Source organism: Equus asinus, chromosome 19 (assembly GCF_041296235.1).
Source record: "Equus asinus isolate D_3611 breed Donkey chromosome 19, EquAss-T2T_v2, whole genome shotgun sequence".
Classification (NCBI taxonomy): Eukaryota; Metazoa; Chordata; class Mammalia; order Perissodactyla; family Equidae; genus Equus; species Equus asinus.
The window spans coordinates 26,209,747-26,218,612 of NC_091808.1; positions in this window are offsets into that span (position 1 = coordinate 26,209,747).

Here is an 8,866-nt window from a genome sequence, read left to right on the forward strand (position 1 = left end):
CGTCAGCCTGTCCAGCTACCACTAAAATTGCTTCCACTCCATTATCTACTCTTTTCTAAGAGTTGCCACTGCTACTATTTTTATATTTATTTTTTTCACATTGATAACCATGCTTTGAATATGATAAAAGAAGCATCAGTTGAAAAGAATTTAAGATGAGAAACTTCCAGTGATGTAAATAATATGGGAATTTCTGCTAACGATCTGTACCAAAACAGCTTTGAAACAAAACTTGAGAGAAAGAAAGACCCTGGATAATAGGAGAGCTACTCAAATTCTAATGGGGTTTATTTCCAAGAGGGCAAGAGAGAAATGTGGATTTTGTAATAATTTTTTAAAGAAATTAAAAAAAATTCTTTCAAGTTATTGAGCTGGCATTATTTATCTTTAGCATAGAAATGAGGAATAATAATTTTATGACGTTGGAGAGTAAATGCTTGAAAAACAGTCCACAACCCAAGGATAGATGCACTAGAGAAGTACCTCTATTTACCTGATTATCAAAATGTGGTGTCAACACGACAGAAACTCCACCATAGCTCCTGAGCCTGATAGAACCCCTAAGTCCTTGGTCAAGCTGGGGAATAGGGAAAACTACACCCTTTGCAGATTGTTTGGAAGTGAAGGTAGTGGTTGCTGTGTGTTTTATATAAATGTATTCGATAACCGTGAATTTCTACTTGCTTTGCTTTTAGGACATTAGCTGTGTAGATAAAAATCTTCCCAGGCAAACTCTCCTTCATTTAAATGTTGAGTTTTGGCAAGTCAAACGCCCTAAGTCTAAATGCTTGAACACCTCAAATCAAACTCTCTCAATAAATGTGTAATCTGGACGCAGGTGAGCATTTTATATTTAGTGAGAAAAAGTAAAGGTCATTTAGCTCTGCAAGGCGTATTTTGAAATACTCCAATTTCCCTAGGTGCCAACTATTTGTTTCTTGAAAGACCTCGATATTTTATGTTCACTAGCCTGGAAAGGTCATTTCCTAGAAATTTAATGCTCTTAACTGGAAATGTCCATGTTTCTCATTGTTTGTTTGGAATATGAGAAACGTTAACTCACATGTAACATGCCAGAAATGGACGTGCGTGCTAATTTCACAAAGTTCACAGCCCCAAGTTGTATGTGGGATGAAATTTATGCCTGCTTTTCCATGTCTATAGTGCTCCCTCCTGTCAAACACTGATTTTCCAGCTTTGTTTCTTTAGTCATTGAACACTGAAATGTTAAGTTGACACACGAGAAAAAATCTCCATTAATTCGAGATCCTCATATTTTTTGGATGCACAAGCACTAAAAAACACATCAGTATGAGATTTCATTTCTTAAAGAATTTATACTATGTTTTAAAAAACACGTTTTAAAAAATGAGATGAGGTGGAATTCACTCTTCTTAAAAATGCCTTTCTACAGCTATTAAAAACTTGTATTTACAAAACACGTGATAAAAATACTGCTATGGATTGCACAAAAAGGGAGGTACAGACAGCACGGATAACACAGTGGGAAATAGATGTGGCTTCTCTCCCTCCTGCTTCATCAGAGGCTGGTTTCTCCTTAGGTTTAGTGATTGTTTCCTTGCAGGCCCATCTTACTAAGTTTCTTGGTTAGCCACTGCTGGCTCTTTTCCTTTTGCTCCCTCTTTCCCCTTAGTTTGCACTTTGTGTCTGAAAATTTATCTTTTACTGCTGCTTTTTTGGCCCATCTCCCCAAGGGTTCTCCCTTTACTGCTCCTTCTGCTGACTTGACTGTCTTCTTGGGCCCATTGGCGATGGTTGTGAAGAGGCCCGGTATGGCCAGAGCCTTTGGGAACCAGGCTGCCTGGGCATTGCCGCTGCCTTTGTTTTTTCAGTAGTACTGCTTTCTGCTTCACATTTCAAGACACAAAATTTCTTTGTATTTAGGTGGTCCTTAATATTGAATCTCTTCAGTTTGAAGGAGAAATAGATCGTCTGAAATCTCTACTTGGATCTGCAACTTTGGAGTATGATTTATCTCAAGATGATCTTAGCCTATTGATTTATTTTTCTCCTTCAAATAATAATAATGAATTTTCTAGGATAATTCTTAAATATGAAATATTTTATTCATTTCTGATCTATGCCTGTCTGCCTGAACACGGATGAAGAGTTTATTTTCTAGTAAATTCTACAAATCTTAAGTTGCTCCCATCCATCCCTCCTATCCATTCCTACTTCTGTCATTCTTGGTAAATCTGGCCTGAAGCGTTGAGCTGTAGTGGTACAGCCTGAAAAGTTGTTTCCCTGGCTTTGATGTGGGAAGGTAATAAGAAGCCTTGGTTCTAATTCCTGCTTAGTCTCTGTGTAATATTTAGCAAATCATTTAGCCTTGTTGAGCGTCAGTCTCCTCATGAAAGGTGACAGAAAGATTGTAGGAGTTGAGGACATGCCACCCTGCTTATTGATTATTTTGAGCTTATATGCACTTGAAAAATATCTAAGGCAAGAAAACGCTTTCTCTGAACTCCCCTTATCTGCCTCTAGATAGATCCTCCACAGGGACTCAGTTGTCATTAGTCCCCTCCCCAAGAGTTTCATCAACCAAGGAAGATTGACTCCTAACACACAAGAGGAGATGAGAAGTCAACACCGCACCCAGACAAACTTTCTCACAAACTATCACACTTCTCATCTATTCTCCTAAAGGCCATCTAAAAATTTACTCTCCCCTAAGAGGCCTCTATCCTCCCTCCCCTTTCCTCTTTCCTCTTCAAGATGGTATTTGAGCTTGAATTCTAAGCCACTTTGGAGAGTTACTCATTTTTTCCTATCTCCCATGTATATATGAGGTTTACATGTTAATAAACTTGTGTTTTTTTTCTCTTGTTAATCTGTCTTTTATTACAAGGTTCTCAGCTAAGAACTTAAAAGAATAGAGGGAAAATTATTTTCCTCCCTTACACTCCTTTATAAAACCCTGGAGTCTTACTTCTCACTGCTTCTCAGGTTATTTTCCCCACTAGTCCCAACACTAGTCCCTAGCTCTCAGTCTGGACAAGCTCAGCTCCTTTCAAGCATTAATGTGCATGTGCATTGCCCAGTGACCTTGTTGCAATGCCAATTCTTGTTTAGAGGTTGTGGTGGGAGCTGAGGTTCTGCATTTCCAACAAGCATCCTGCCATTGCTCTGGTCCATGGCCTGCACTTAGGCTCAAGACTATCTACTTGCTCATTGCCAAACATGCACTCGCAGGGCTGGTTCTTCTTTCTGGAAGGGCTTCTCCAACTCTCTATCAAGATCCTGCCTAGCCTTCGTGTTCCAGTTCAACGTCATCTTCTTCACAAGGTTTTCCTGATCACTTTCTTGGCTTTCAAACAGCATACCAAATTCCCTTATATTGAACTTTGATGGAGTCATAGAATTACTTATAAGGAAATTTTTATGCTTTCATTGTGTTTTTTTATGAGCTTGTCTTTTCTCTCCATTCAATTTTAAACCCATCCAACCCACTGTTATTCACTCTACCTCATTACGTTTAGGGCAGCAGTTCTCAGACTTCAGGAGCATCAGAATCAACTGGAGGATAAATAAAACACAGATTACTGGGCCCTACTCCCAGAGATTCTGTTAGCTGGCTGGGGCAAATTAATTTGCATTTCTATAACCTAACAATGCTGAGGATGCTGCTGGTTAGAGGATGTGCTTTGTGAAGCATTGCTGTGCAGTAAAACTCTTGGCTTTAGAGTCAGAAAAGTCTGGACTTAAATCCTCAATTTCTTATGTTATACCAGGATATCCCTGGAACAGCTACTCCTTCTCTCCATTCTTATTTCTTCATCAATATAATAAATATCTTGATATCTTTTAGGATTTGAGAAAGACATAAATGAAATGTACATAAAGGTTCTGTTTATTACTCATTAGTTTCTTTCCTTTATTCATAATCAAACTTCAATGTTGCTTCCACTGGGTTACTCTTCTGATCACCCGCACATGAGACCAGGTCTCTTGCAATTGGCTCCATGGTTCCCAGGAATTCCTTCATCACAGCATTTTTTACATACTTTATTGTAATTGCTTCTTTAATTATCTATCTTCTTTGATAAACTGTAAGATCTCCGAGGGCAAAGGCCATATACATGCCAGGACCTGAGATCATTTGTCTACAATCTTTATTGTGTGCCCAGTGTGGAGGAGCACAATAAATAGTGATTGAATAAGGAGAGAGAGAGAGACAGAGAGACAGAGGGAGAGAGAGGTGAGAGAGACAGAGAATATTGCATCCAATAGAATGAGAATAACAGTACCTACCAGACAACTCTATTTCCAAGAAAAAATCTAGCATAGTTTTAAGCATGTTAAAGACATCCAACAAATATTAGTTGTCTTTCCACAGTAATAATGGATGAATATGATGCTAATACTTCCAAGACTTTCAAGAAAGAGCTACATCTAAAGTAGTATTATTCTTTTAAACACACAGTAATATATGTCCTTTTTTTTACTTTTATTATTATTACTTATTATTATTATTATGTCTCAAATCAATAAATTGATGCATCCTGATATTAGATTTGGATAGTGGTGAAGACAGGACACAGTATGGTGGGTGGCTAAAAGAGTGCTCTCCAGAACCACACTACTCCCATTCAAAACTTGGCCTAGCAACTTACATGGGAAAGTTACTTAATTTCTCTAAACTTGAGTTTGCTCCTCTCTAAGATGCAGTCATTTATAATACCTACCTCAGAAAGTGTGTTATGAGGGTCAGATAAGTGATGCAGATAAAGTGCTACAAATAGTGCCTGGTACATACTCTGCAGTCAATAAACACTGAGCCCTTGTAATAATGATCATAGTTGGTATTAAACAAATATTTGTTAGTTGAATTAAGGAATACGAAATGTATATTATTTTGATCAGACACTTGGCCAACAGGTTCTGATAAATAGGAAAGAGGGAAAACCATATTTATTAGGTACTTTCACAAGTCAGTTATTGTGGCAAATTGTGTTTTCTCAAATTAGTCACAACAATATCTCCTATCCTATGTGCTCTTCTGAAAATGGGATTTTGGCACTCCTTCCGTTGACAGGTGGGTTGTGTGTTCCACACCCTTGTATCTGGATGGGTTTGTGACGAGAGTAGGATGAAACTATGTGACTTCCTAGGCTAGGTCATACATGGTGACACTGCTTCCCTCTGGGTCTCTTGGGACACTCATCGTTGGAGACCTGAGCCACTATGTGAGAACTCTGAGGCCACTATGCTATGAGAAAGCCCGGGGCACAAGGAGGGGCCACGTTTCTCTTCTGGCTGACAGTCCCAGTGTAGATTCCTGCCAACAGATCAACTGTCAACCACGGAAGTCTGACATATGCAACTCACGTGAAGATGCTGCCTGATGACACCTGCCTCGAGCTGGCGGGTCACCCCCATCTTTGAATCCTCCAGCTGATACTCTAGACAGTGAGCACATACAGCCTACCCCAGCTGCATCCTTCCCAATCCCTGGTTCACAGAAAACAGGAGCATAACAGGTGTTGGAAGGCACTAAGTTTGGGAATTATTTCTAACACACTTACAGGGAACCTTAACACTGTATACTTAATTAGCTTATTAAATATCCACCACAAGATTACGAGGCTGTTATTATTCTACTCAATTTGCCGATGGAGACACTAAGTGTCAAGGTAGTAAAATACATTTTTACAAGGGCACCAACAAGTCAATGATGAAGCTGGGATTTTAACCCCAATCTCTTTGACTTCAAGGCGTCTGTACTTTTTACCATCCAGAAGGAAAAAATCCTTATGTTCTCATTTTGAAAAGTAAAAAACTTTTTAAAGGCCTTGCTTATTATGTTAGGCTATGCCTGATTTCTCTTAGGTCCTTGGAAGACGGTAATTTTCACAATCAACCAGAACTATCAATGACAAATGTCTTTCTAAATTCAAGGATTAAATTATCAAATCTAAAGCTGTCATCTGATTTTCCGGATGTGCCCACCAGTGCCTGACTTAGGGAGGGGCTCAGCGCTTACCCATGGTGAGCTGAAATGATCACATTTTAACCCACGAGGATAAAAAACCTCCCAACTGATTCTCCACCTCATGTTGGGGAATACTTGCAGTGTGGATAATGAGCATTCATGGTGTCTGGTGTGTGTGTAAAAGAAAGAGAGGAGGTTCAATTCTGGTAATTATGATTAATAACACCATCTGGTCAGACACAGGAATTCATGGCATTTCTGGGCTGACAGAGGTTTCCAAGAAAGGAAGAGACCATAGGTCCAGTACATTTGCCCAGTATTATCTTCCTAAATCCCAAAAAACTGCGGCTTCCAGAACATAGCTGGCACCAAGGGTTTCAGATCAGGAATTGTGGATGTTTCTCTTCATCTTTCTTCTTCTTTTCCATGTGAGTGTGACCAAATCTTTCTCTCCCTATCCTGCAGCCCTCTCTTCTCCTCCTCACTCCCCTATACTAGTTCCATGCAATAACTCCTTGTATCCATATGCAAATATTTATCCTCTGTCAAGATTCATGCATTCTAACCAAAACACCCTCTACCCATCATTGCAACTTCTGGGTCACTCTCCCATTGAAGATCTTAGCACTGGCTACAGTTTTTCACTCTGTTTCTATGTCATATTAGCAAAGTTTATCTTTGTGTGGTAGACCCTATAACAACACAGCCTTAAGATCTTCATCTCAGCTCCTCAACTTCAGTCTCTCACTTCTATAAACCACATCCCCAAACTTGGCATCATCTGGAACTGTCTCCACATCTGAAAATGTATGCTTCAATATTTGTCATCCAAGTCTCAACTCTGCAGCTCTCTTTCCATTTTTCCCAGTTCTCCATATTTGTTCTCTGATATCAACTAGCATCACTAGATCTTGATACCGCAGTTTTCTCCCAGTCTATCAGTGCCTTCTCCTCATTTCCCTCCTTGTCTATTCCAAAGTCTATCATTCTAACCTCTCTTGACTATACTCTCATCAGCCTTATTCTTACTCTCCCTGTTCATCATTCCAGAACTTTCTGAACTTATTGTGGTCTTACTGCCACTTGTCCGCAAACTCTTCACATTAGCTATCCTGAATTACTTCCTGTCTCCCAAAGGTGCATTCATTTGCCTCTCTGGTACTCTCTGCACTTCCTCTGCTTAGGAAGCTCCTCTGCTCTTCCTTACTTTGTGTGGCAGCATGCAGTTTAGGTATCTCTCTCTGGGAAACCTCTTCTAACCTCTCCCTGCTCCGGGCTCTACCCCCAGAAGATATCTCAACCATGCGTTCCTGTAGCATCTAGACTGCATCCTTATCTAATGTATTACCCTGGTTTATTTTCTTGTCTGACTCCCTCAGGCACTTTTGCTATAGGAACTATGTCCTTTTTATCTTTGAATTCTCATCTTTGAATACTTAAAAATGTACTATATATAAGTGAAAAGAAAGACTATCAGAAAAGATTCTGTTAAAGTAATAAAGACAGTGAATTTGTATGAAACTTTATATTTTATCTCTCAGCTAAATGAATCTGGTCAAGATAAGTATAGTTTGAGTGAATATAATGCAGTTTTGTGCAACTCCACCTACCCAGCTCTCATGTAATTCTCAACAAATGTTTATTTTAAAAAACAAAAGAATGACTTTATGGAGCCAAAGTAATCAGGAGTAAGTCTTTGTAATTAATAGAAGTGGAATATTGCAATTATCCTAGACATGGCTCTCTGAGCCCCTTCACCACATAACTCCCTTATGCTCTGTCTACCAGCATCCTGCACCCCAACCAGAGTTGGCTCAACAACAATTGGCACCTAACTAGAAGTCAGCCATCCAGAGCTGGCTACCAGCCATGATGTGACCTGACAAGCAGCTCTGCCTAACAGGCCTGATCTGTGGCACACAATGACAGGTGAACTAGTCAGATACTCAGCTGGGAATGTTGAGAACCATCCAGAGACTGAGTCAGTCAGAGCAGAAAGGTGACTATGCTGAATCCTCAGAACCACAAACAACCACAGACCACTGGCTTAGGGGATACCACGTCAGACCACCAGAGCTCCTGAGGATTCCAGAGCTGTTGCTGTGGTCTGCACACTAAGGAAGCATCTGTGCCACTGTGTGGCTCGCTTCCTGGAATTTCTTACCTTCTATGTTTCCTTTAACTAAACCTCCTATCAATTGAGATGACCAAACAAGACTTTGTGTCTTGCACTCTAAAAACACCTGACAAAAGGGCCAGCCTTGTGGAATAGTGGTTGAGTTTGTGTGCTCTGCTTCGGTGGCCCAGGTTTCACGGGTTCAGATCTGGGTGTGGACCTACACACTGCTCATCAAGCCATGCTGTGGTGACGTCCCTCATATGAAGTAGAGAAAGATTGCCACAGATGTTAGCTCAGGGACAATCTTCCTCACCAAAAAATAAATGCATAAATAAATGAAAATAAAAACATTTACCAAATATCTGAATACAAAATCCACAAGGCCAGAGACATTCTTTCATTTGCAGTCTACTTCCAGTGCTTAGATCAGTGCCCACATAGAAGTCTTAACTACTTGACTTAAATTATTGCCAAATGAATAACTGACTAATACATTGATTAGGTCAACTTTCTATGATTTCAAGTAACTGAGTCCCATTAGGTTGAGCTCTGGTGTCTGACTGCTCATGTTTAGGAAATCTTCTGCTTATTAGACATGACTTGATTCCCCTCTGGGGTTTAGTTTAGTTTAGTTAACATGTAAAATCAGAACACTAATGTTACATAACTCATACAATTGTTTTCAAAATATAATGAGAAAATCCATGCAGAATTGTAGAGGCATATAGCAAAAAATCAATAAATGATGGTCATTATAATAGTATTATCAGCCAATGCTAGTGTTTCTTCAGGTA